We start from the raw sequence: 25,764 nt of genomic DNA on the forward strand, positions 1-25,764 counted from the left end.
CTCTCTCTTTTCTCCCTCATTAGGCAGAGTTAGACAATGACCTTCTGTCTAAATCCACAAACAGAAACAGCACTTAGATGAACAAACACATTCAACTTTGAATAAAACAAGTTCAGCAACTAGCAGGAGTGCTAAAGACTTTAGCACTACCTAAGAGTACTTGTAATTTTTTTTTTGACTATTAAAAATAACAGGCAGTCCTTTTGTTCATATAATAATTTTAAAGTTTCTCTTGGTTGAGTGATGGGCAATCAGGATTTAATGTTTAATTTGAGAGTAACAGGGGGGTCAGCAAGGAAGCCAATAGCCTGAACTCATTTGAGTTCTTGATTTTAGTTATGCATTTGAAACAGTTCCATTTCTGGCAAAACTGTTGTTATTCAGCACCATTCCAGTAACAAAAGATGTTAATACGCTGTTTTAATTTGAAACACTATATTTGAAGGCTACCTATAAGGACTTCATAATACATGCATAAGCATTTAATAACATTTATAAATTAATACAGCTTATGCCAGTAATTGCAAGGTGACGATATGTTTTACAAAGTGACATTATATTGACAGAAGGAGCCTTGAAGTAAAGGGATGGACATTTGTTCTGTTTATAGCACTGTTATGAAGCGTCAGTCCCAAATAATGGAACTTGTAAGGGAGAGGCCTAGTTAAGAAAACCAAGCTCTGCATACTTCAGTTAAAGTACAAAAGTAGAATTTCTGTTAAGGAGAATATAAAGAATATTACTTTTATCTATCCATCCATCCAGATAGATAGATAGATAAGATGTGCTCAGAATTATTCAGCCTGCAGTTATTCAAGTGCAGTGCAGTTTGGTAATAAAAATGAAATTTTATCTATCAACCAAGATAAAAGCTTTAGTAAACTGTCGAAGAAGGTTTATTGCTACATTTTCAAGCAGTTTTGAAAGCATAAAGTAAAGTTTCCTACAATTCAAATGAAAAATCATTCTATCCACAAATGTCCATGTGCACAAGTATTCAACCCCCACATCAGTCTTTTGTGATGCATCATTTAATACACTTTATAATCTCCACTAAATGTTTCCAGCAGGTGCTCACAAGCTTCTGACATATTTCTCTTTGAATCTTTGCCCATTCCTTATGTGGAAAAGCTTCCAGCTCATTAATGTTCCTTGGTTTCTGGGCTGCCACAGCTTTCTTTAAATTCCACCAAAGATTTTTAGTGTGATTTAAATCGAGGGATTTGGCCTCTCAAGGACATTCCAGGACTGATCGCTGACCCAAGCTTTGGTTGACTTGGATGTATGCTTGGAATCATTGTCATGCGGGAAGGTCCAATGATTATCAAGCTTCAGTTGATACACTGATAACCCATTCTTCTCCAAAATGGCCTATTATAGAATCCATGATGCCAGTCAAATGGTAAAGACTGCCAGATCCTGCAGCAGCAAAACACCCCCTCAACAGAACTGCCCGGCCTCCATGCTTGACCCTTTCATTGGGTCATTTCATCACTCCATAAAACTGTCTCCCAGAACTCCACAGCCCTGTTCAAATTCTTTTTTTCATTTGCATATTCAGGTTGACTTTTATGAGCTTTTTGGTCAAGAGTGGAGTGCAGTGAGGTGTCCAGGTATGATGTCTTTGCTTGTGTAGTGTTGTTCTTATTCTCACTGATACTTTTGTTCCTGTCTTAATCAGGTTATGCTGTAAGTCTTTGGCAATGTGAGTGTGTTTCTGAGCTGTTCTGTTCAAATATCAGATTCCTCTTGGTGAAACTATGTGTCTAGGATGTGTTTTTGTAGCCGTTGCCTTTTTTGGTGCAATTACGTAATTTCTTCTCTAAACTTTTGTGAGGGCTCCTTTTTCTTTGCCATGTTTGCTGCTGAGCTTGAGCTTGAACATATGCAAGGCTTGTGTAGGTGGGTGGGGGTGTGTGTGTGTGTGTGTGTGTATTTTATATATCACTAATGAAGAAAATTGTCATTATAGAATTCCCAAAGGTCTAATTGTATTGTAACACAATTTTGTAGCCTTATAGTGATTTTAAAACCAGCAGTAATAAATAGGCATCGAGTAATTTTGACATGGCTGTATTAAGTAATTATCCTTAACTGTGTGTGTGTGTGTCTATATATATATATGTCTGTGTATGTGTGTGTGTGTGTGTATATATGTATATATATGTATGTATATGTGCGTGTTTGTGTGTGTGTATATATAAAACAGTTCTGCATATAATTTTGAGTGCATCTGTCTGTCATATATACTTTTGATGGTATAATAGTAAAATCGAGCAACTTTTGTACTAATTTGTAGAAATACAGTAGAGGAATTCTACTTTAACAACAAATGAACAAGTGTCCATCACTTAAGTTTGAAGCCCTTTGTCAATGCAGTGTAAACGCCATATTTCATCTTGCAATTACTAATGTAATGAGGTGTACTCAAGTGTATTGTAGTACTGTAATTGAAAGATGACATAATGGTTTATTTCATTCCAAAAGTTCTGTTATTTGGAAATGTATTTTAGCTGTGTTACAAATGCAACAAATATTCATCACTTTTTAAAACCTTTTATGTTGATAAAATGTCATTTACTTCATTAAGCATCTTAAATAGCATATACATTTTTGTATAATTTTGCAACAATTAACTTTTCTGTGTGACTAAATATTGCATTTTCGTGTGTTTAGAGAAATAAATCCCTCACTCTCTTGTGAGAGGCTACATATTGCTAGCCAGTAAGTAGGAGCGCTGGTGTCCTATTCCATAATGTTCTCTATGTCCCTTTCATCTGGACTTGGACCTTTCGTTGATTTGCTCCATGGCCTATTCATTTGCTAATATATAGATTGAAAGGAAGGTTTTAGCAAAGACGGATGGAGGGAGAGAGAGAAAACATCTGATTATTGTACATGATGGTGCTTAAAAGGTGTGCGTTCTGGATTAATTGAACGTCTTTCGAATGTAAATTCAGGATTGCTGGTCTTTTTTGTGTGATTCATAATAACTGCATGCTGTTAACCTGATAATCATCTGTGTGTGTGAACAGGGTCGAGTCACCCAGCCTGTCTCCCCATTCCACAGCCATAATTACTCACAAGCGGCAGGGCCACTGGATGCTCTAGGGGATAATGAAGTCCTTATCTAGGTAATATCTTGACGCTTGTCCAATAAGTTTCAATGTGGCAGTGGTTATACTATGGGAAGGACAGTATAAAGCCTTAATTTAGGAATTGCTGCAGCAAGCACTTTTTTCAGTGACAATATGACACCCACTAAACTTGCTATATAGGATGTGCTGTTAAAAGCTCAAAGTATTGTACGTTGTGTTTTTTTGCATGATCTAAACTGCCAAGGTGTCGGATATTTTTTACAGTTTTTTTTCTATCTTAGTGCAGTAGCTTAACATATTAAATAGCACACTTTTTTCTTTGCAGAAACTGCAAAACTGAAGGAACAATAGGTAGAAGGGAATAATGCCATACCCCATGCGTTTTGTCAGCACTCAAACATTACATTATTTTTTTAAACTAAACAAACTTTGAGCCAAAAGATTTTAAGTGTGTGACTTCCTAACATTCAAATCATTATTTAGACAAAACCTACTCTTCATAGCAAGGAGAATGTTTTAAAGAACATGAAGCTGGCTTGTGTGCACGAAGTATTAGTAAATAGCTGTACAAAGCGAAACCGTTTGCAGGTATTTTTTCTTTCTTAACCCTTTAGAACCCAACAGAATTTTAGAACACTCTTGGGATTCTTGACAGTTTTCACAATTAAAGGCTTATTGGTCACTGACAAAAGAAAATGACATTACAGTTGAAGGTGAGTCTCACCCCTTTTAATATGAAACCAAAATCAATGGACTGAATTGAAAATGGGCTTTGAAATTGTGCTAGGCATTGTAGTTGTAATGTAAAAAATGAAAATTTCCTAGAAATGAAGACCAGGAATATGAAACTAACTGACTACAACCAATTCATCTGCATTATTGTCTAGTGATGAACATGCACTACTGAAAAAAGAGAAAACACAATGCTGGTTGAAAGACAACCCAGTTTGGCTGGTTGTGTCTGCAAAGTCTAGTTAGCTAACGAACACAAAACAAACAGTATTCACGTCTAACTTCCAGCACTCTGGCAGTTTCTCTCTTTGTTTACTGGAATGGTCATAGGGATCCCTCCTTTGGAGGAGCTTCTCCCCTTCCATTTTGAGGTGGGATGGCAGAGGAATGCAACATTTTGTGAATAGAATCAGGGCGTTCATCAAAAACAGTGTGTCACATTGCTCTACCACTCACACAGATGGTATAGACAGTTTCACACTTTGCCTGCTGTTGGCATGAGGTTTTGCCTAAAAACTCTTCTCAGGCAGCTGCAATTTTCCCGTCCTAATCTCTTTGAAAGACAGAATTAAGAGATATGAGTAAGAGTAAAAGAGAAATAACGTTTTCACCGGAGGTAACAAATCCTGGTCTTGGAGATCTACCACGCTGTAGAGTTCAGATCCCACACACCTGGTTCTAATATTCAGATTCACCCTAAGGCCTTTATTATTTGGATCAGGTGTTCTAGATTTGGCTTGTAGCTAAACTGTATGGTTTGAGATCTACAGGACCAAGACTGAGCACCTGTGGTTTAGGCAAAAGAAAATAAAGGGTGCCAACCAAACTTTTTGATGGCCAGTGTATGTGAAAGCATGTTAGATAACACATGCACAGGACAGCATGAGCTGAAGCTGTATCAGACCCCGCTCCCACGTCATATGTATAATATTACAGCCTGGTTCACCAACAGGAATATAGCTTTGTTAATTGTTTTAGTTAAGTATATAAGTCCGGTTACATAAGGATAAACATCAGAGAGACCTTGAGGGTCTTGTTACCATTGCAGCTGCAGGAGAAGAGCTTTAAACAGCCTTGTTTTGTTCTTGATTGGAATTCAGGCATTAGCTGATGTCCTTGAGAGTTGTGTAAGACTACTTGGCGAGAAGGAGAGGAGGGTGAGAATGGGGAGGAAAAACAGCGAGGAGAGAGAGAGGGAATCAAGGTGGGGATATATTAGGCTTCTAATCAATGAGAGGCGAGCAAAGCGGGGGGATTTTGCGATGATAGAACTTGAGGAGTTCTAATTAAAAGGGTTGAGGGCCAAATAGCAGATGTATGCAAGACATTCATCGTAGCTCAGATTTTGCAGAGTAAGTGCTGAGAGTGAACAGAAGAGGATAAGAGTGTGAGAGAGGGAATGATAGAAAGCAAAAAACAGATTGTGGTGAAATGAGGCCCCTACAAATGCTTTCTTTTTCAAAGGCTTTTGAATCTTTTCCCCATCCCCGTTTTGCCAATCTCTTTCTCTTTCTGCCTCCTTACTTTCTTCTATTTTCAATCTGTTTGCTTATCTCAGCCTCCTGGCATGATGTGTCGCGCTTCCAAACTATCGCTGCTCTCCAAGATACGTTTCTTGCTGCTGTCTGTGACAAGCTGTGAAATGACACCTCCAAACACCAACAGCTTTGATTGACACGTGTTGTTCCCATGGTGACATAGACAATGGCCTTCCGGGGGCAGACATGGCGAAGCGAAAAATGATAAAACCTGAGAGACACCCTGCTCGCTCCTCTCTGAGTATTTGCATACGTGTTGCGTAGTGTTATTAGATTGGCGTAGTAGTGCTTCGTGAAGAGTGAGTTACTGTGGCATGTCCTTTGAGGCTTGTCATTTCTTCTCTGCTCTCGTGTGGCAGAGGCATTTATCATGATCATCTGTATTTGATCAGTGTTTAATCAGGCCTGGCATTTTGGAAGCGCTGTGTCACTGTTGCGTTGCAGAAAGATGAGATATTGAGGTGCTTGCGAATGCTTGAAAAGAGTCAAAAATCAAACACGAGGCCTGCTCTCCGCAGAACTGATCACAAGGTAAAGATAACACTTCCTACCCTGTCCTGCTGCTCGCTCCAGTGCCTCGAAAGCCCAATCAGCAGAAAGTTTTCACAGTGTTTGTGTGTACTTTTTAGGGACAAAAAAGAAAAGCTGAAAAAAACGTACCTACAATGGCAGGACCAGAAAAATGGTCTTGACTTTGTGGGGTTTTTTTTTTTACACATTTACCTACAGTTCACTTTTTAGGACTGAAAGGGAAAACAATGTTTTTGCTTATGGGCTATAAAATTAAGGTTAGATTTAAGGATAAGATTAGAAAATTGTTAGTGTATGTACAGGCTGGAAATGGACTGGAATGTAACAAAAAAGTCATTCCGCGCCTCGTGGCGGTACGTGACCCATGAAGCCACGCAAACGCTGACATGGTAACCGCAGTGCTGGTGAAAATTAATGATCAAAAGAGGAGAGCTTCAGCCTTGTAGATTGTTTGTTTATTTAGGCTGGAAAAAGGCAGGACGACACTCTGTACTCTCTTGTTCTTGATACAGGATTCATCTGGAATTTACCAACAAGACATTTCCTATCAACGTTCTGTTTGATCCACCACTGCGGTTGACAGCAAATGTTGAAAATATTAAACTCTTGACAGAACGGTACGCTTACCGCTGTGTAATGTTATTGTTAGTGGTTCCTGAAATTTCTGTCCCAGCTTCATTGAAAACAATGGAATATCCAGTTTGCCGTTATCAGTTATTTGTCATCATTATTTACCACAAACATAAACACGGTAGAGTCGAGACAGAACAGTATTCTCTCCATAGAAATGGTATCTGTTTAATGGGTTTAGGAGGTTTAAGTTGCAAATGAACTGTTCTTATATGGGGTTCCTGGTGTTTAACCAATGCATTCATCATTATAAGGTCTGTAATGAAAATACCTAGGCAGGGTAGAGATATAGATTTATTTGCAACTATCAGTCAAAAGTACTATTTTGGCAATATGCAGAAATGTTTTCAGTTAGATCAGAGACTTCTGATAGAAGATAGTTAAGCTTAAAAAAACAGGGTAAGGCATGCAGTAGATTCAACCATTTATTAGCTGATTGTGAAAATCTATATATTGAAAGTCTGTTTTATGGTGCATTTTAATGTTACATTGCACCAAAAAGAGGCAGCTCAGAAATCTCAGAACTGACTCTTGTATTTGTCAAGAGAAGAAATTAAGTTGATGGTACTTGAATTAACCTGTTTTTAGTATAGACTGAATACTTAAACTATTAGAATTGAAAGAACATAATTATCTGAAGCTTTAAATGGGATATTTGTTTTCAAAAAAAGTTGATTGTGTATTCAAATGTTTATTCTGTTGCCATTTGCAGCTGAAGAGATTGGCATATGAGACGTGATATTGGCTGGTTTAAAAGCTGCCACATTTCAAAAAACAAACAAAAAAACCCCAAACTGCTCTGTTGTTGATTTTAATCATTTCTCTCTCATTGATGTTCTTAAAGTCATTTTAATGAAATACTATGATGTGTCTTTGCTCTTATTTTACTTATTATCTCTGTTTTGTCTAGGCTGTCTTCCCCTGGGCATGTGCTTGTGTTCTATATGGTTAACCACCTAGCCTCATTACTATATTCTATTGCTGAATGTGGCTGTAAGTTGATTGGGCTCTACAGTGATCACGTTTAAAACCAACACTAGTAGGATAAGCTGCACAAACAAGTTGAGTGAACTGTAAAAAGTTGAGTTTGAAATATGATGACAGATTAAATGTAACCAATTTTAGTAAATTGTGTTGGCTCAACAAAATGTCCTTATTTTGAAAGAAAGCCGTTTAATTGTTTGGGAATCCTTTCCATAATTCAATTAAGTTAAAAATTGTATTTATTTTTTTGGAATGCATGTGAGACATACAGTGCTGTGCTTTTGCTTGTAAAATACAATGTCACATTAGCATTAATGTAAAAACATATTGTAAAACCTTCTTTGAAAAAGTGATAGAATAACCTTTACATACATATTATTTTTCAGTTCTTGTATTAATGTTTTCCTCAGCAAATAAACACTTACTGCCCAACTGAATAGCTTTTTAAATCTGATTTTCTCTGGTGCCTAAAACTTTTGCACAGCACTGGATGTATGACCCCATATCCTAACAGAAACGTGTGTGAGATGGTGGTGGTGTAAATGTGTGAAAAGCCTTGTGTGAATCTGACTTACAGAAGCTGTGAAAATACACCTCTGTGTCTCGGTCTCTTTCTCTCGCTCTTTCTTTCTCTGTCCCTCAACCAGAGATTTTGAAAGAGATGATTTATCAAGAGAAAGGAAGATGGATACAAGATATAGAGTTTATTCCATCACACTCGTCCACAGTTAGTTTTTACTCGCTCAGGTAATCTAATACTAAGATGAATTCAAATATTTGAATTACTGTATCTGTCCTTACTTTGTTCTTGTTGTAGAAGTAGCTTAGAAGCCTTTGTATTAGGGATGCGCCAGTTATATTTCTTCAGACATTTCAATTGCTTTATCAGCTGAAGTCTCATTTGAAGAGACCTACATTTATTACTCTTACAAAAAAAATAACAACAACTGGATGTGGAATTTTCACCCTTGAGGCCATTGTGAGAAGTGCCTGTTTCAGCCATATTATCTCTTCTTTACCGTTAATAATGCAGTTTCTGAATTCTGTTGTTACATCCACACTTTCTGTGCAACATTACTTTCACAGTTTCAGCATAAAATGAGGCACATAACAGCACTCAGGCTGTATCACGACTGTAGGGAGTCTGCTTTTTGATAGCTTAATTGTAGACATGCTGACAAAACAAATAGCACGATTTGCTCATAAATAGCCTGCAGCTGACGGTTGTTCAGGAGTATGGCAGTTGCAATCTAAATTTGTTGTTTGTGCTGCTGGGCATGTGGACTTCACTGTTTGAACTGAAACAGAATTTCTCCTCACACACATTGTAGGATTGTTTTGTCGTATCCTTACCCAGATTTCTGAAATTAATCTGTAAAATATCCAGTTTTTTACTTTTTTATATGATGTGAGAATCTACACATCAACAAACCCTGCAGGAATTCAGAATTCATAATTGGCCCCACCCGCGCCCAACCAAATAATGTTTCTGGACAGTTTTTCACGTACAAGATCAGGCTCGAGTTTGGCTTGTTTTGTAGTAGATGTAGCAAGGATTAGCTTATAAACAGTGTAGCAGGAGCAGATATAGGGAGGAGAGACAGTGTTGACTTAGTTAAATGCTGCAGCTTTAGCTTACCTAATGCTGTGTGGCATGGAAAGCTGAGACCTGACCCTGAGTTAGGGCTAAAGCTGTTGCGTTTCATGTAGGTGTGTGTCCTCGCTTGAAATGTTATGCTCTGGATTGCCATGAGCTGACAAAGTTTAGTGTGAACTAAGAGTTGTAGTGGCTCCTTGTCAGCTCTTTTTTGCCTGATTGAGCATGTTAAATTAGCATTAGCTGAGAGTGAGCTTCAGGAAATGAATGGAAAAGACCACATAGGGTAGCCAACTTTAACTTTAGAGTAGCAAAGTTTGATGACCAGGGACAAGCTTTTGTTATTTCAATGTTTTAATGTAGTTTATCTAAAACTGCACATACAGAGTTAATTAAACTAAGTGATGCAGAAGTAAACGGGAATAGTAGCCTCATTATTTGCTATTCAAGTGAACTTTAAACGAATGGTAGTTAATATCTCGTTCCCTGATTAAACAGTCAATTCAGTAGGCAGTCAACCCCCCCCCCAGCTAAGGGTGTTTCACTTTCTTGCACTGTATTTAGCGTATGAGTTGGTGAGATGTGTTTTAAATGATGAGATTGTCTAAGACTGGTACAGATTTGTTCGGAGCTTAGAAAGTAACGTAGATGTAAAGCAATAAGAATTGTGAGGTTGCTTTTCCCTGGAATGAATGAGTAAAGTTTATTACAGTTGAAATACTAGTAGTGATTTGTAATGGGATATTTTTTAAGAAACTACCCCACCACTGGTCAGTGATGGGTCAGCTTCTTTTTTGTGGAGCATACCCATAGTCTAGCTAAAGTCTTTGGAAGGCTAATTTTGGACCATATGTTTGCAAGCTGGTTGACTTCCCTGCCCCTACCCCGGTTTGTACTCAGGCTGTACTCCATAACAATACACTTGTGACAAGCTATCACAATACCTGCAGTGGCCACAAGGAAAAAAAGAAAAGGTTATAAAGATTTGGGCAGGAGCCGAGAGCCAAATCTAAGCGTCGTCTTGATCCTGAAACGGTTTCAGCATTTGCTTGCAGACAGACTCCAGGGCAGGTGGGTTAGAATTAGAATGCCATTTATGTGAAATTGGAAGCAGACAGACTCTGTTTGCCGTGTTTGCCTGCAGCCTCTGCCTATGATCACATTGCTGGAGCCCCAGTTACTCAGTGAAACCAGACAGGTCCTGTCCCTGTCCACTCCAGGACCCTGCGCTGGACCTCTCCTGGCCACTTCTGCATGAAAAGGTCGCCATAATGCGACTGCGTATGTGTGTCAGTGCTGTTTAATTCATGCATCTTTCTTCAGGCTACTCTGTCTGCACTGAAATGCCTCAGTGTGTACACATGTGTGCATGTCCTATTAGTTTAGTGCAACAGGCTGCTCTGGGCATCCCTGTGCTTCATACTGGACACGCGCACACACAGGGGTCCACACACCCTGCAGCAAGCCCGGAGTCAGCAAGAGAGCTACCGAACACTGCTGTATGTGTATATGAGAGCGAGCGAGAGAAAGAGGATCACACCAATCTGCCTTCTGTCCACTGAAGTCCTTAGAGTAACCATGTCAGTGTTTATTTGAAGTCTTTCCTGTTCACATCGTTAACGATAAATTCTCTTACAAAGTTGACCTGAGTTGGAAGCAGATTTGTTGAAGGCGAATTCCACTTATTTTTCAAAATGTCTACATAGCTCAAGGGTTGAGATGTAAAGTCATTTAGAGTAGTTTGATGTGAAATGACGAATGTCCTCTTTTATTTTGGCACTTCTTTATAAGATGCAGTGGTAGTACTCATAAAAAAAAGCTTTTTTGAAGGAGAATGTAAAGTATTTTTTTGTGCCCTTAAGATTTTTAACTTTTCCAGGAAATTTGTCCTTCGCTTTCTGGAGCAGTTTCTATTTTCAGAGAACAGCAAGCCTGACAAGGTCTACATCAAAATTAGTGTACTGACACCTGTTGATTCTTAAAAAGCTGGGTTTAAAAAATTAAGGTAAAAAGCTTTCTGTGAATAGGAGAGAATGCGACATTACCTGTGAATAATGTATAAATTGGTTTACGTTAGGTAGATATAGAAACATAAGGAAACCATAGGAATGTTGACTACAACCTGGCCATTTACAACACTGGACAAAACAATGTTAACATTACATATGGAAAATGTAAAAATGTATAGTTACACTAGAAGAGGAAAATTTGTGAAGAGTAAGACTTAAGAAAGCCATTGCTGCGCTCTTCCAGGTGGTTGCTAAGTTGTTACTTGGCTGTTGCTATAGTATCCCAGGTAGCTGCTACAGTGTTGCTGGGTTGTTGTTAAGGTATCCCAGGTGACTGCTAAGGTGTTACTACACCATTGCTATAGTATCCCAGGTGGTTGTTAATGGTTTGCTTGGCTGTTATGGTATCCCGATGGACTGCTAGGGTTGTTCCTAAGCCATTGCTATGACATTGCAGGTGGTTGCTAAGATGTTGCTAGGCCATTGCTGCGGAGTGTTATCTACAGTGGTTGCTGTGGAGTTGCTAGGCCATTGCTGTTTGTATCAGAGTTGGTTGCTAAGGTGTTACTAGGCAGTTGCTGTGGTATCTAAGATGGTTGCTAAGGTGTTGCTAAGCATTTGCTGTGGTTTCCCAGGTGGTTGCTGAGGTGTTTTTAGGTATTTCTGTGAAGGTTCCATGATTGTGTGAAGTTTTTTGGCTTCCTCCAGCCCATGAAAACAGTTCATCAAGCAAACTTAATTACATTATACAATCAAAAGACAATACAGTAACTGACTGACTGTTAACTTTTATCCCAACCTGCACAACACTGACTATATTCTCATAAACATTAAGCAGTGAACCTCTAGCGAGCCTTGATAACCTTGCTGGGTAATTTGTCATGAGATCCTTAACTTACCTTCATAGTCATGCAGGTGATACTCTGAGAAAGGCTTGTAGACTTTGTCAAGCTTGCTCCACTGTAAAAGTGAAAATGAAAATCGCTCCACCAAATGAATGACTGACTGCTTTTGTGGAAAAATTAAGCAAATGTAATATGCAATATTACAAATGTAATATCATAGTGAAATGACTATTTATTCATCTCCTGAGAACACATTCTCTTTCTTGACTGACTCCAGATTACTGTCAATATGCATTATAAACTATGATTCTTTATTTATTTATTTATTTTTTATATCACCATGAGTCAGCTGTACAAAGTAAATCAACATATTTTCTGTCTGGTTTTAGAAAAAGGCATAGTATGGAAACAGACATGTTGAGATGTTGAGAGTACTTTATCTGAGATATAATTCTATTAGAACAATGTGCTAATACATGATCTAAATGCTGCTTTAACACTATAGATCCCGATATACTCTTTCTAGAACTATTTGAAAGCATAATGTTTATGTTGTTACACAGGGACTGATACTTGGTCCTCACCAGTTTTCCTTAACGCTGTCAGTGTCAAATTATCAAGGACCATGGGGTCAGTTTAAATAGCTGTGTAGATGATACAGAGCTATACATGCAGGCCTGCTGGGAAATCTTGTATTACAGATTAAATCTGGGGTGAAGAATCATGGTGTTATTTAGGAACCTGACCTGAGTTTCAAATCAGATGCTGATAAAGTCACAAAGACTTTGATTCACCTTATGAACCTTGCCAGAGTTTGTTGTTGTCTTGTCTTAAGCTAAATGCTTTACTCACTCAGTTTTATTACATGGCAATGCATTTTCACTGGACTACCTAAAAAGACAGTAGACTGGTCATGCATAAGATCATCTTATACTTGAAGGATGAGTACCATGAATAAAGTACAGAAAAGTTGTGAGCCTGTCTTTTATTTTTAGACTTCAAAACTGTAGAATTCTTTGCCACAGCAAAATCATCAGGTACCCTGCTATTAGTTTAGAGATGCATCTCAGAAAATAATTGTACAAAGACTGATACTTGCCCCCTCTCCTATTTTCCTTCATGCTGCCATTGGGTAAAGTTATCAAGGATCATAGAGTCAACTTAAATAGCTGTTTAGTTGAAACAGAGCTTTACATGGGCCTGCTGGAAAATCAGGCAGTACAGATTATACCTTGGTGGTATTCAGGAAACTGACTTGATTTTTAAATCGCAGTCTGATAATGTCACTGAGAGCTTCTGAACCTTAACCTGAAGAACATTTCCAGAGCAGTCCCCCTTCCTTACTGTGGTAGATGCTAATCTTTTCTATGTTTTGATGCACGGTAATTAGTGGTGGGAATCTTTAGGCACCTCACGAGTCGATTTGATGACGATTCAGAGGGCTGCGATGCGATTATAAAACGATTATTGATGTATTTTGATGCATCTTTTTTTCTATACATGATTTCTTTTTTCTGTCTGTGTGAGGACTTGGTGGTTTTAAAGCAAAGTATTTGTAATGATGCGTAATGAATTTACGTCCAATATCTTTAACTAGCAAAACAAACCAAAGCAGTGAGGCAAGCCAACTGGAAGGCTCTCATTCACTGCTCTTGTTTGGAGCACGAGACACAGGCTGCCATTCTTCTGTGATAAAATGCGCAGTTACGGTGACATAAGAGTCTGTGGCAATACGCATATCCATGGCAATAAAAGTTGTGATGGACATTGGGTGGAAAGTGTATTATGGTTTCTCATGTTTGTCGTTTCCAAAATATTTAGTATGACACAATCTGCATGTAGTATGGCTCCCGTCCAGGTCCTTTTCCCCTTCAATTTCATAGAAGCCAAAGTGCTTCCATACACTAACTCAGGGGTCGGCAAATACAGCTCTTTTTCAGCCCTGTTGCGGCTCCACAGCAGAATTAGATTTTTAGATAAAAATAAAATAATCCTTCTTTGCAGTAATATAAAGCTCTGTGATTGTTCCATCACACTTTTAACAATAGATGATCTTAAACACTGCTAATTTACCACCCTATAACCCTAAAGGTTGGCATGCAGACTGCAGATCACATAGTAATTCAGACAGTCTCGCCTAGCTAGTAGCTAACAGAAAGGGAAATAGAAAGATTTAAGACGAACATTGATAATTTTGAGATGAATGGACTTATTTGCATTTATAAGCACGGCAGGTGGTTTCCTCGTACTTTTAATCTGCAACAAGAAACTGTCAAACACTAAAACATTGCAAAGCTGAAGTCATAGTCTCATTCTAATTGTCCTGTTCCATCTTAAATGGTGCAGTGGTTACATTCAGGCACCATTTAAGGTGGAACGGAAAAATTCAAACAAGAAGCTGGCGAATGAGAAACTGACTTCAGCTTCATAAAAAGTTGAATGTTTAGAGACACTTTACAAGAAACTATTCTACTGTTGAGGAAAAGTGTTCTGCCAGAAATGGGAGGAAAGCAGCTATAGCTGAGCTAAAGCTTAAAGCAGAGCAAAGTCTGTGTTTTCGTTTATACGAGGGCATTATCACATACTGAGAATTATTGGATATAAAATGTGGCTTGGTGGCTTGATTTTTGTTGAAAGGACAAAATGGCTCTTCTTAACATTTGGGTTGCTGACACCTGACCTCCCTTTGAAGGCAGAGGGTGCCGTCGGATTCCTTGCTCAACCATTTTCTTATGTGCACGCCACAGAATGTCCGGGCGCTGCACTTTCCCTCTTCCATGTTCCACTTTTTGCGTTCCATCAACATTACGTTATCAATTAAAATTTAGAAAATCAATTTTTGACATTTGTGAATCGATTCAGAATCGTCTATGTCCGCATTGCGATGCTTCTAAGAATAGACACGTGTAGAACCCTGTGCCACAACAGAAATTATCAGGTACCCTCTAATTAGCAATTTGGCAATGCAACTTAGAACATTCTTTTTTGCTACTACTATTATTATTACTACTACTATTATGATGATGATCACACTAAGGAAGGCTAAGCTGGAGATGTAGACAATCTGCGTGACTGCTTTCTTTTGTTTTTTGATGTATGTGTCTAATAGTAAGTGTAGAACCATTAGTATTCACCTCTGTCTGCCACCGTATATGCCATCCACCTATGTAAAATTGTCGTTATAACTGCAGTATGCTAGGGATTCTGAAGCATTTTTAATACTTTGTCACTTTCAATCAGGAAAAAAAAAAAGAAGAGATTCAATTCTTACCAAAAAAAAGTAACAATGCTCAGCACTGGCACATTAACATTATCTTCTGTTCTGGAACAGTGCATTCTCACCTCTTCTGTACCCCAATTCAACATCTCTCCCTTTATCTACTCAGATTGTTCTCTGATCAGGTGAGATTTGATCATCAGAGCCCCCCCCCCCAGCAGCTTGCCTGCTCTTCTGCATTTCATCATGTGCAAATGTTCTTCCTCCATCTCTGAGCTTCACTCTGTGTTCCAGTGGCCCCTGGCTTTTAATGAAATGAACCATCTCTCTTGTCCTTTGGATCCAAACGTCTTTACCTCCAATCCCTGGTATCCCCAGATTTTCCTTTCAGGACACAGAATCGAGCTGAAGAAATGGAAAAATCTGAAAGTCCTCCGATTTCCAGACATTAGTAGTGGGATTCTTTCCTGTCTAGGCGCATTAGGCAGGTCAGGCCCAGTGGTGCTGCACACTAATTCCTGCTTGAGATGCTCTTGAACACTCTGCCAAATCGCCCGCAGCCATGGGTCTAGCAGAGAGAAGATGCTGTCGAATTTGTGCCATCTGACAGAGAGAGAGGGGGAAAAAAATCTGTTTCTTGCTGAAAATAACCAGGTGATGATTGCATTTCATTCTTCATCTGGTAAACAGAGAATTAAATCAACCTCAGCAAGATTATGATAAAAGAGAGAAAAGTAACTTAATAAAAGTTGTTGAAAGTGGTGAAACAAAATTAGCAGCGACACAGAGCTAAAGGGGAATTTGAGGAAGCATGCTGATTTGATTTTGCATGCAAAACAAGTTTTATGGTACTAGAGATGGAGATCTGACAGGCTGAAATAAGTAAGTAGCACTGGGAGATTCAAACAGACCTGCCTGCTCAGGTGTTAGCTTCAAATGTCTATAGAGTGGGAGAAGGCCAGAGTAACCGATGAGCCATCAGGCAGAAGATTTGTTCTTGCACATCGAGAGAAAGGGAGAGGCAAAAAGAGAGATGAAGGCACTACATGATTTTTCCATAACAGGCGAGTGACCTCCACAAGCCAATAGCTGCTAATACTGGAGGGGTTAGCCACAAATCCCTCATGTTTTTAGAGCAGAGAGAGAGGGAGTGAGAGCGAGCAAGAGACCTGTAGGGGAGAGATTCCTCAGGAGAGAAGCCGTTTAAAAGGGCTGCACTAAAAGGTAGAAAACAACAACCTGTGAAATAGATTGGAAATGGAGTGACGGTGCTCACTGAAGGAAAAAAGGGAACAACACTGATTTGAATCACTTTTTTACTGTTGTTCGCTTAAGGACACCAATCCATAGTGTGCTGTTAGTCAGAGTGAGAGGTCAAAAATGTTGAGTTTCGGCTTTTATTGTCCTGCTGTTCACACTAGTGATGTTTTTTGCAGTCTAAAATTCTCTGAGGTCACAATGTACTTGTTGTCATTTGAAATATTAACTATATACAAATTAAGACATACAAATAGTTATTTTTGAACCATGGGAATGTAATCATTACTAGTAGTTTCTTAATAATTATTTTATTTCATACTCTGCTAAGAGTTAGGTAATATACCATACATATTGAAATATTAATTAACAGCACTGTTTATCAGGGCCTGTTGTCATTAAATGTTGCCATCATTTGTTCCTTCTGAAAACAAAAAGTCAAGATTTAAACAAAGAAAACAGGTTCATTTTGAACAGATGTGTGTCCCCAAACCTCTGAGGTAGTGAACACACTACTCCTTGTTGAGCTCAGTCCACATAGTTGAGTGCAGGTCCTTCCCAGCAAGCTGGACTCTGTGATGTGTTATTCCCTCACTGTCGCTGTCAGTGCTGGTGTCCAGTTGTGCCACACTGTGCCGTGCTTCAGTGCAGAGTTTTATAGAGGCTATAGTGCAGGGCTCCAAGAGAGTGCTGACAGCATGAGTGACGGCATGTGGAGCGGCTGCAATTAAAGCCCTCTCTCCGTCTGACAGCGGGCCAAACCCACCAGAGCTGCAGAGCGGCTTCATGGGAATGTCGATAACTAACGGTTTTCTCTCCCAATCCCTACCCTCCCCCACCCCCGACCACTGTCGTCAGGAAGACTGGCGTTACTGCCGCTAACTGCACATGTCCTGTACAGGCCCACTCCCTGAAGAGCTAATCAAGAGCAATGTATGTGAAAGAGAGATTGTCTGCATGCATGTCAGAGATTCATAGAGTGAGCAGAACACACGCCATCACCCAACTCACGCTGTATCTGTCATGACACTTTGGTACTCGGGGGACTTAACCTTCCCTGGAATGACATGTTTCACTGAATGTTTTCATGATTATTCTGAAATATAGGATACATAAGAGATCTCCCACTGCTCAGTGCTATAATGATGTGTGATATCAGTGACAGCAGAGTCTGACTGTAGTAAAGTATACTGGTCTTTGTTCATCAGAGCTGTGTGCGATATTGTGTGATTGTAAAATGGGTGTACAGAAATTAAATGATCAAAATCATTAACAATGTCACTGTGAAATGTAATGTATTGCTAAGTGAAATAGTCAGATCTAGTCAGTATATTTAACCTTTGTCATTATGACTTAAAAGAATATTTTAAGATTGTTTGACAATGTGTATTTATTTTAGGCCATTTTATCTAGAGAAATTCTTATTCTATGATCAGATAATTCTGATAACCAATAAAATGATTTCACTTGCCCAGATATGTTTTTGCATCAACATCAGTAGTAACATAAGTAGTTACAATACATGATTGGAAAAAATCAGTGCGAATTGTGCATAGGGGAATCCTTGTAGGCTACTAAAACAGTAATTAATCCAGTTTGAATCATTTGTATGTATGTTTCTGGGTGGGTGGAGGAGGGTGTTTGGGTGCCTTGCAGCCAGAGGCATCCAGTCAGTCATGGGATTGGAACTTCAGGACCGGAGTTGGGTACCCCGATTTAACGTAATGACCCGCAAATCTGCAGAGGTCTGTGTAGAGTCAGTGCTACTCGGCTGAACCTTGAGCAACATGGGATGTGACTGCAACTACTGTGCACTTTGGAGGTCCTGCAACCAAACCAAACGGACCACAACATATACACACTTTGATGTATTGACTCAGTTATCAAGGTGACATGAAACAAACATTACACACCAGGTCAGGATGCAGTTGATCAAAATCAGCGCACGCACATCCCCAAAGGGACGCTGTTTGTAAGTCCCCAAAGAGGGTTAGGTTGTTAAGGGTGTTTTGGTTTCTGCAGGGTTTTTAGATGAATTTTGCCAATTCTCTTCCATTGTTGATTAGGAGTTTCTTGTTATGGCTTCTTCAGATCTTACAGGAGTGTGTTGAGTGTTTCTCAAGGATTCTCATTCTTTCTTTCTCAAAAGCCTTGCTCTTTCTGTTTGGTCACAGTAATGGGCGTTGTGGTTGCAGCTATCGATTTTATTTATTTATTTTCAAATATTTGATCAAATATTGCATTTTTTCGAAGATTGACAGATTCATCGAATTATATGAAATATCCATTGCAGCCCTAATGGGGACCTGATATTTCCTCAAATACTTTTACCCTCTTGTTTTTTTATTTTGGTCGTGTCAGATTACTGGCTATTGCGGTGAAGAAACAGTTTGTTCTCCTATCAGACTGATTTTCCGGCGCTTTTGAGTTTCCTTTGGGGATGGAAAGAACATAAAGACATAAAGACTAAATGTTTTGTTGTCACACTCGCTGTTGAGGTCCGTCTCATCTGCCTGGCCTATCCTGCTGCTTGGCTCCATTTCAGAGAAAAACCGGCACATTCTTAATTATTATTAATAACACTTCCATTTGATCTGCTCGTTTGCTTTTTCTGGAGCTCTGACAGTAGTAATTTCATTTCTCTCTCTCTCTCTCTCTCTCTCTCTCTCTCTCTCTCTCTCTCTCGTTGAGGATAAATAGTCAGCGTGAATATAATTGAAATGTAGTCCAAAATGATTTCCTTAATGTGAGCGCTCCACACTTTGGAAAACTGAGTGAGCATTTGCATATTTTTAATTAAATGCCTTGAAAATTTTTGAAATAATCTAAACTAACTTGTCACTTCCAACATTTTGGCATTAATTAATTAATGTTTGCCCTTGACTTGTCAGCACAGACTTACATGTTTATTCATTATTTTGAAACTTGTTTTTTTTCACCCCACCCTGTGAGGACGAGGGAAACTACTGAGAGGAAACTTCTGGCTGAATTACAGAATGCAAATTTCAATACTACTTCCATTAGGTGTTTACTTGTTAATTGACACTAATACATTCACATATGCATTCTTTCATAGCAACTGTTACCAGCATGGACAACCGTTACAAAATGCAAAAATTTTATTTGACCCTAAGGAGAAGTTGAAGCACATCTTTCCTGCAATGCCTGAGTTTAGATGCTCAGCTTCACCAGATGTCAAACTTCCAATGACAGTCAACACAGAGAAAAATTAGATATATTTTACTGAAGCACTTCACTTAAGATGAGCATCTAACAGTGGACTAACAGGCTTGATATGCTTAAACGCCCTACGTCCCTGTAAGCATAAATCACAGTGATCATGACATCATGTAGCATTCAAACTAGATATGTTACTGGAATGAACTGACTTTACAAGAGAAGTTACTGCCTGGCTTTCTTGGCTAGAGAGGTGGTGTTGAAGGTCATCAGTGGTGTGCATACCAAAAAACTTTGGGTTTTTGACTCTCTCTACAGTTGAAGCCTTATGTGCACTGAAGAGTGATCACAGAGTCCTCCTAAACTTAACTATCAACTCTCTCTTGCAGTCAGCGTTATGGGATATTGTCGTCTCTGCAGCAGCCTGTTAGGTCACGTCATGTAATTAAACTAATGTTAACATGGTGGCAGATTCCTCATAATTTAAAACCTGCCCAGTTTTAATTAGCTGCATCATTGTCCAGCTTGGAAGGAAAATCACTTAGTTTTCTCAGTTGGTTAGATGTTATATTTTCCAATATTCTGTTAACCAGAGGTGTCAAACTGGATTCCTTTCAGGCCACAGCTCTGCGAAGATTAGCGCTTTCATTCTTCTGGTACTCTGAATTCAACTCGGGGGTGGCCTTGCTAATTAGCTGATGAGTTGAATCAGGTGTGTTTAATGAGGCAGAATGCTGAACTGCAGAAATGCCAGGAAGGAACTCAGTTTAACAACCCGGCTGTAAAGCTTGTCCGATCTCAAAACAGTTGGCTACTAAAGATTGTATTTGTGGGCGGAGCATGAACATAAGTTGCAACATCTTGGGTGAGTGTTAAATTATTTGGCCTCTCCCTGGCCAGTGATGGAGGAGGGAGACTGTTGCCATGGTGCTGCTGACTGGCCATTGCGTAGCTGCTGACTGAGCAGAGTAGATCTCCTGTGAGCTCAGACAGGTTCAAATGTGTCTGGTGTGGACGTGTGTGTGTGTGTGCGTGTAAGTGTCATCTGACAGGAGGCTATTATTAAAAGGATAAGAGCACAAGCCAATGGCCTAGGGGCTTACAGCATAGAGAAATCCATAATGATCAATCTTGATCTGCATGCAGGTCATAAGATTATGTGCTGCTTAAGGGAGTGTCTGGCATGTACTGGTTTGCATGGGCATCAGTGGAAATACCTCCTGCTACAGTTACTCATATTCCTTATGACAACTACTTCTTGTTGTTCTCTCTGCACTGCTGCATAAATAGATGTCAAGGAGAGTTGTATGGCTTTCTATACATATGTGTATACAGTCTGGAAAAAAAAATCAGTGATGTTTTGTGTGGAAACCCAATACACTAAAGAGAGAGGGATAAGTGCTTCTGGCTTAAAGGGCCCATGTCCTACTTTTACTCTGGTATTTTAGTTCTGTTTAAGACATTTCTTTGGATTTATGTATGAAATACAGTGTTGCTCATATGTAAAATGACCTCTCTTCTGATTGGCTATGCTCCATTGTGCCTCATTTATAAAGCATTCTGGGCTAAAACATTCGTTAGCACCATTGCACGAATGGGCAGGGCTAACCGCTATAGGCTGAATAGGTGGATGTATGTAAAAGCATTTTTCGTGATATTACAAAATGGCAATTCTCATTACCATAAATTCATATTCCATTCAAAAAGGCAATATCCTTGTTCACATACCGCTTTTCAAAATGAACCCCTTGTTGCCAAAGGAAAGGTGTATTCAGCATCAAAATCATTTGACGCACTTGCGAGAGTGGTAGTTGGAGAGAGAAAGAGCAAGAAAAAAGAGGGGTATAGAAAATGAGGGGTTGGCTCGGGGTCAATTTGTATTCATAAGTTCCAAATGGAAGCGTGGTTAGAGTGTAATAGCAATTACGCATGATCATTTAATCAATTATGTCCAGTTAGCGTGAGTATGGCCAAAAGAAACAGCACCGCCCCAGCGTTCTTGTTTGTGGTGCCTTCTAAGCAGTGGCGACACAGAGGATGTTAATTTGCTCATCAGGTGAACGATGAGATGAAATGATATTTGGCCTCTAGAAGCCACTGGCCTTGTTATTAAATCAGCCTAACACAAAGCGGATATGATCGTTATCAGAGGGAACACGGATGATCGACGAGGGAAAAGCTGTGCTATATTGCTGGATATTAGGTTGCCTTCTAGCTGCATGTGTACACACACACACACCCCTCTTTTCTGATAAAACGCTATTGAATCAGTTGTAGAAATGAGCTGATTCGATCTGCTTTGGCCGTTCTCTAGAGGTATGCAGTGATGTGTATCTGTGTGTGTGTGTGTGCACGCCCACAGTTGATTCAACATTCGACTGTCCTGTTTTTCAGTTTTACATTCACTGCATGTAACCTGCACTTTTCTTCCTTTGGGATTCAGCACTAGTTTTGACCCCATGATTTGGTATTTTGTCTTAAGTGATATTGCTTTTACCTCATTAAGGAAACAATTTTGGTGAAAATTGGAGCAATATGTGAAAGCTAATATGTGTATCACTTTTAATGCAGGGTTATATCTTGAGGCATTTAAGTGTAGTGTTGCTTTCCTGTTGTAATGCGAAGTGTCATCCAATATCACGCTCTATTTGGATTATTTGAATGTGTCGTGTATTCAGCATCTTTGCACGCAAAGCTTTCTAGAATTTAATTTGGGGAAAAAAATGCCATTGCTGAGGTGCAGGTGCATTTATAATAAATAATAATAATAAATAATAAATTTGATTTATTTTGGTTTATAGTTTAATTCATGTAACACTCTAATAAGGAAGTGGCCAGAGGGGTACAACCAGTGGTTCTTTAAAGGAATAATCCAGCATTTTTAATGTCTACTGACTGACCAATGACAGCTCTGCCTCTGAATGACTAACTAAAACTACACATAACAAGTGTTACAGCTATTCATGTTTCAGTACAGCAAATTATACAGTCTGGAAACTGTGATCAAATGTGTAAATATTAGGTTTGTGAAAACAGTCACCGCATTGGTGAGCTGCAACATTCCTCTCACTAAATACACAGGTTTCACTTGCTGTGAAATGTCCTGTCCTCCAGCCACCAGCCGAAATGGAGTTTGGAACAGTATATGGGCACACACATACACCGATCAGGCATAACATTATGACCACCTCCTTGTTTCTACGCTCATTGTCCATTTTATCAGCTCCACTTACTATATAGGTGCACTTTGTAGTTCTACAATTACAGACTGTAGTCCATCTGTTTCTCTGCATACTTTGTTAGGCCCCTTTGACCCTGTTCTTCAGGGGTCAGGACCCCCATGGACCTTCACAGAGCAGGTATTATTTGGGTGGTGGATCATTCTCAGCACTGCAGTAACACTGTGCTGGTACGAGTGGATCAGACAGCAGTGCTGCTGGAGTTTTAATGCAGGGTTATATCTTAAGGCATTTAAGTGTAGTGTTGCTTTTCTGTTGTAATGCAAAGTGTCATCAAGTATCACGCACCATTTAGATTATTTGAATGCGTCATGTATTCAGCATCTTTGCATGCAAAGCTGTCTAGAACTAAACTTGCTGCCGTTTCCATTCCCGAAGTGTGGCCAGTACATGGTCTTTAATGTCATGCGTGTAACGCTCTAATAGTAAAGGGGCTACAGGGATACAACAAGTTGTTCTATAAAGGAATGCTCTGGCATTTTTCATGTCTACTGACTAACCAATGACAACTCCGCCTCTGAATGACTAACTAAAACTATGTGTAGCGTGTTACAGCTATTCATGTTTCAGTGCACGTTTTCATGAAGTGTCGGTGCTGTTTTTCACCCTGTGCACCTCATTCAGACAGCTACGTTTGCTAGTTCACATCTCTGAAGAACATCAAATCCCAGTGTTGCAAAGTAGCAGTAAGAAATACTAAAGCTGACATTCAGTAAATTTGACAAATTGTGATCAAGCGCCCAATGTGCTGTTCTGCCATTGAGATGTAGGAGTTGGAATTGGAATTGTTGCAGCACACACAACTAGACATCAGACTGAACAGTGTTGGAATCTTCGTTTAAAGAGTCCCTGCGCCCATCTCTTTAAGGAACTTTTTTTTTTGGCACTTTTATTTTGAAGTGTACCATAGTGCAATATTTGGGTTTGTCAAGTGTCTAACATCTTGTAACAGTGTGTCAGGCCTTCTGCGGCCCTTTGTGTGGCTGTCTGCCCTGAACAGCACTGATTTTGGACAGAAAGCAGGTCTGCCAAAACATCACATCATTTCACCTGATTTCATCCGAAGGTCTTTTAAAGGAAATTGACATGCCGTCTCTCCCGCAGCTCCTTTAACTTTAAAATTTGTCTGTTTTATTGAGAGCTCATTTAGAGGGAAAAAGAGGGCGCAGGCCTGCACCCTGTTATCTGAGAGCTGTCATTAGGGAAGGCTTTGTTTTGCTAACATTCATTAGCATTCCCGCTGTGAACCTTTTACCTCTGCTATGCCACTAGCGAGCCTCCCAGAGAAAAGCGCAGCCTACGGTGTAATTAGCATTAGCATGTTTGCATAGTGGCTAAGTGTGATGACAGCTAGGTTTAATGTGTCTTAGCGAGACACGTTTGCTTAGTGCTGTAGTTATTAAACACAGGGTGTGAGCAGTGTGTTGGCAGGAGGTATGCACAGTGCATTTAATTAGGAGGCAACGCTGAAGTTTGTGGCTCACACAGGCTTCCGATTAAATACACATGCTTACAGTTTGCCAAACTGATCTGAAGTATCATCTTAGCACTACAGCTCTAGTTGTTAAACTAGAACAGAACTTGTTAAAGATGTGTGAGAGCATGTTCAATGACTCAGATTCATGGACATGCATTCAACATAGCCCAAGGACTAAATTGCAATGATAGTGGTGTTTTATCTTTTTTTTTTTTTCAAAAAAATGCCATTTATGCTAAATTTAGGCTCAGTCTGGGTCTGGGGACCTAGCCCATTATCGCTTATTTGACAGTGTCATAAAAGGCTAGTTTTGAAACACTGACACGTTCCTTAAACGGCCTGTTAGTCTGTCTGTTTCAAACATTCTCATCTCTGTCTCTTGATCATTAAGGCGTCAGCCTTTGATTATCTGACTTTTCTTGTGCATTTGTGCTTGAATTTTCTACTTCGTTGCAATCTGGTGTTGTGGCCTTGTCTTGTGACTGTAGTCTCGCAAACCTGAGAGTCTGGTGCATTTTGCCACTCAACATGGCCAAGAATCGCATATATTGACAGGAAAGGGTGACTTGACTTGCATGTAGAATGACCAGTCGTGTTTTTTTTTTGTGAGGTACAGAGGCAGATGATTTTTAGAACTGAGCTATGGAATAAACAGAACCACAGTAAACAAATGGGTATATTCTCATTTACTGGCTTCTAAATACCTCCAAAGGAAAATGTTGAATATACAGTGTAATGTTGTGAACTTCACAAACTTCTTTCGTCCAATGACTGTATCTGTATCTGTGGTACTATGCCAAAGTCAGAGACCATAAATATAGTATGAATTTTATCAATATTTAGTTTTTCTGCAGCCATATTTTTTTCATCCCATTTGGTTGCATTTTCTGATTCTCACAATTGAAATGATTCCAAACGCAGTGGGGAGTTCTGTACTTTGGGTTGGTTTGTCTATTTCCTTTTCTCAGTAACGGCTTCTTGACAGTTACACATCCTTTCAGACCCATGGCATTGGGTTGCCAATGGAAGAACGTCCAGAAACACCTGTGGTAAACTGGTTTGTGTGTGTATTGTGGTGTGTTGATGGCTGTTAGTGATTGTTTTACTGCTGGCTGTGCAGCAAATTGGCTCTCAGGCATAATAAAGATTACCTTGACCTCTATGATGAAAGGGTTGAGTACTGTTTATCTGATTGACAGTTGTGGTTGTTAGAAGTCCCATATTTTGATTATTTTCTGAACTCTAGTTTTCACCAGTCAGAATGGAACTGACAAAATCCAGGCCTAGCATTCAGAAGATAGCAGGCAGTCCGTGTACGTGTGGGTGAAGCGTCTAGGGCTGATGGTCTCAATGGGTTATTACCTGATTGCAGGGACAACACTAAAGGCACTCCTCATTTCCTCCAGCCAATAACTGATTGGCTGGGAAGTTTT

At 39.4% G+C, this 25,764-nt stretch overlaps 1 long non-coding RNA gene across 1 annotated transcript in view; it reads left to right on the plus strand.

The window, feature by feature from the left end:
• The window catches only part of LOC118815454, a 253,669-nt gene that overhangs the window by 207,077 nt on the left and 20,828 nt on the right, over positions 1–25,764 (plus strand). The gene's annotated exons all lie outside the window — the stretch shown is intronic.

This window comes from Colossoma macropomum, unplaced genomic scaffold (genome assembly GCF_904425465.1).
Source record: "Colossoma macropomum unplaced genomic scaffold, Colossoma_macropomum, whole genome shotgun sequence".
Lineage (NCBI taxonomy): Eukaryota > Metazoa > Chordata > Actinopteri > Characiformes > Serrasalmidae > Colossoma > Colossoma macropomum.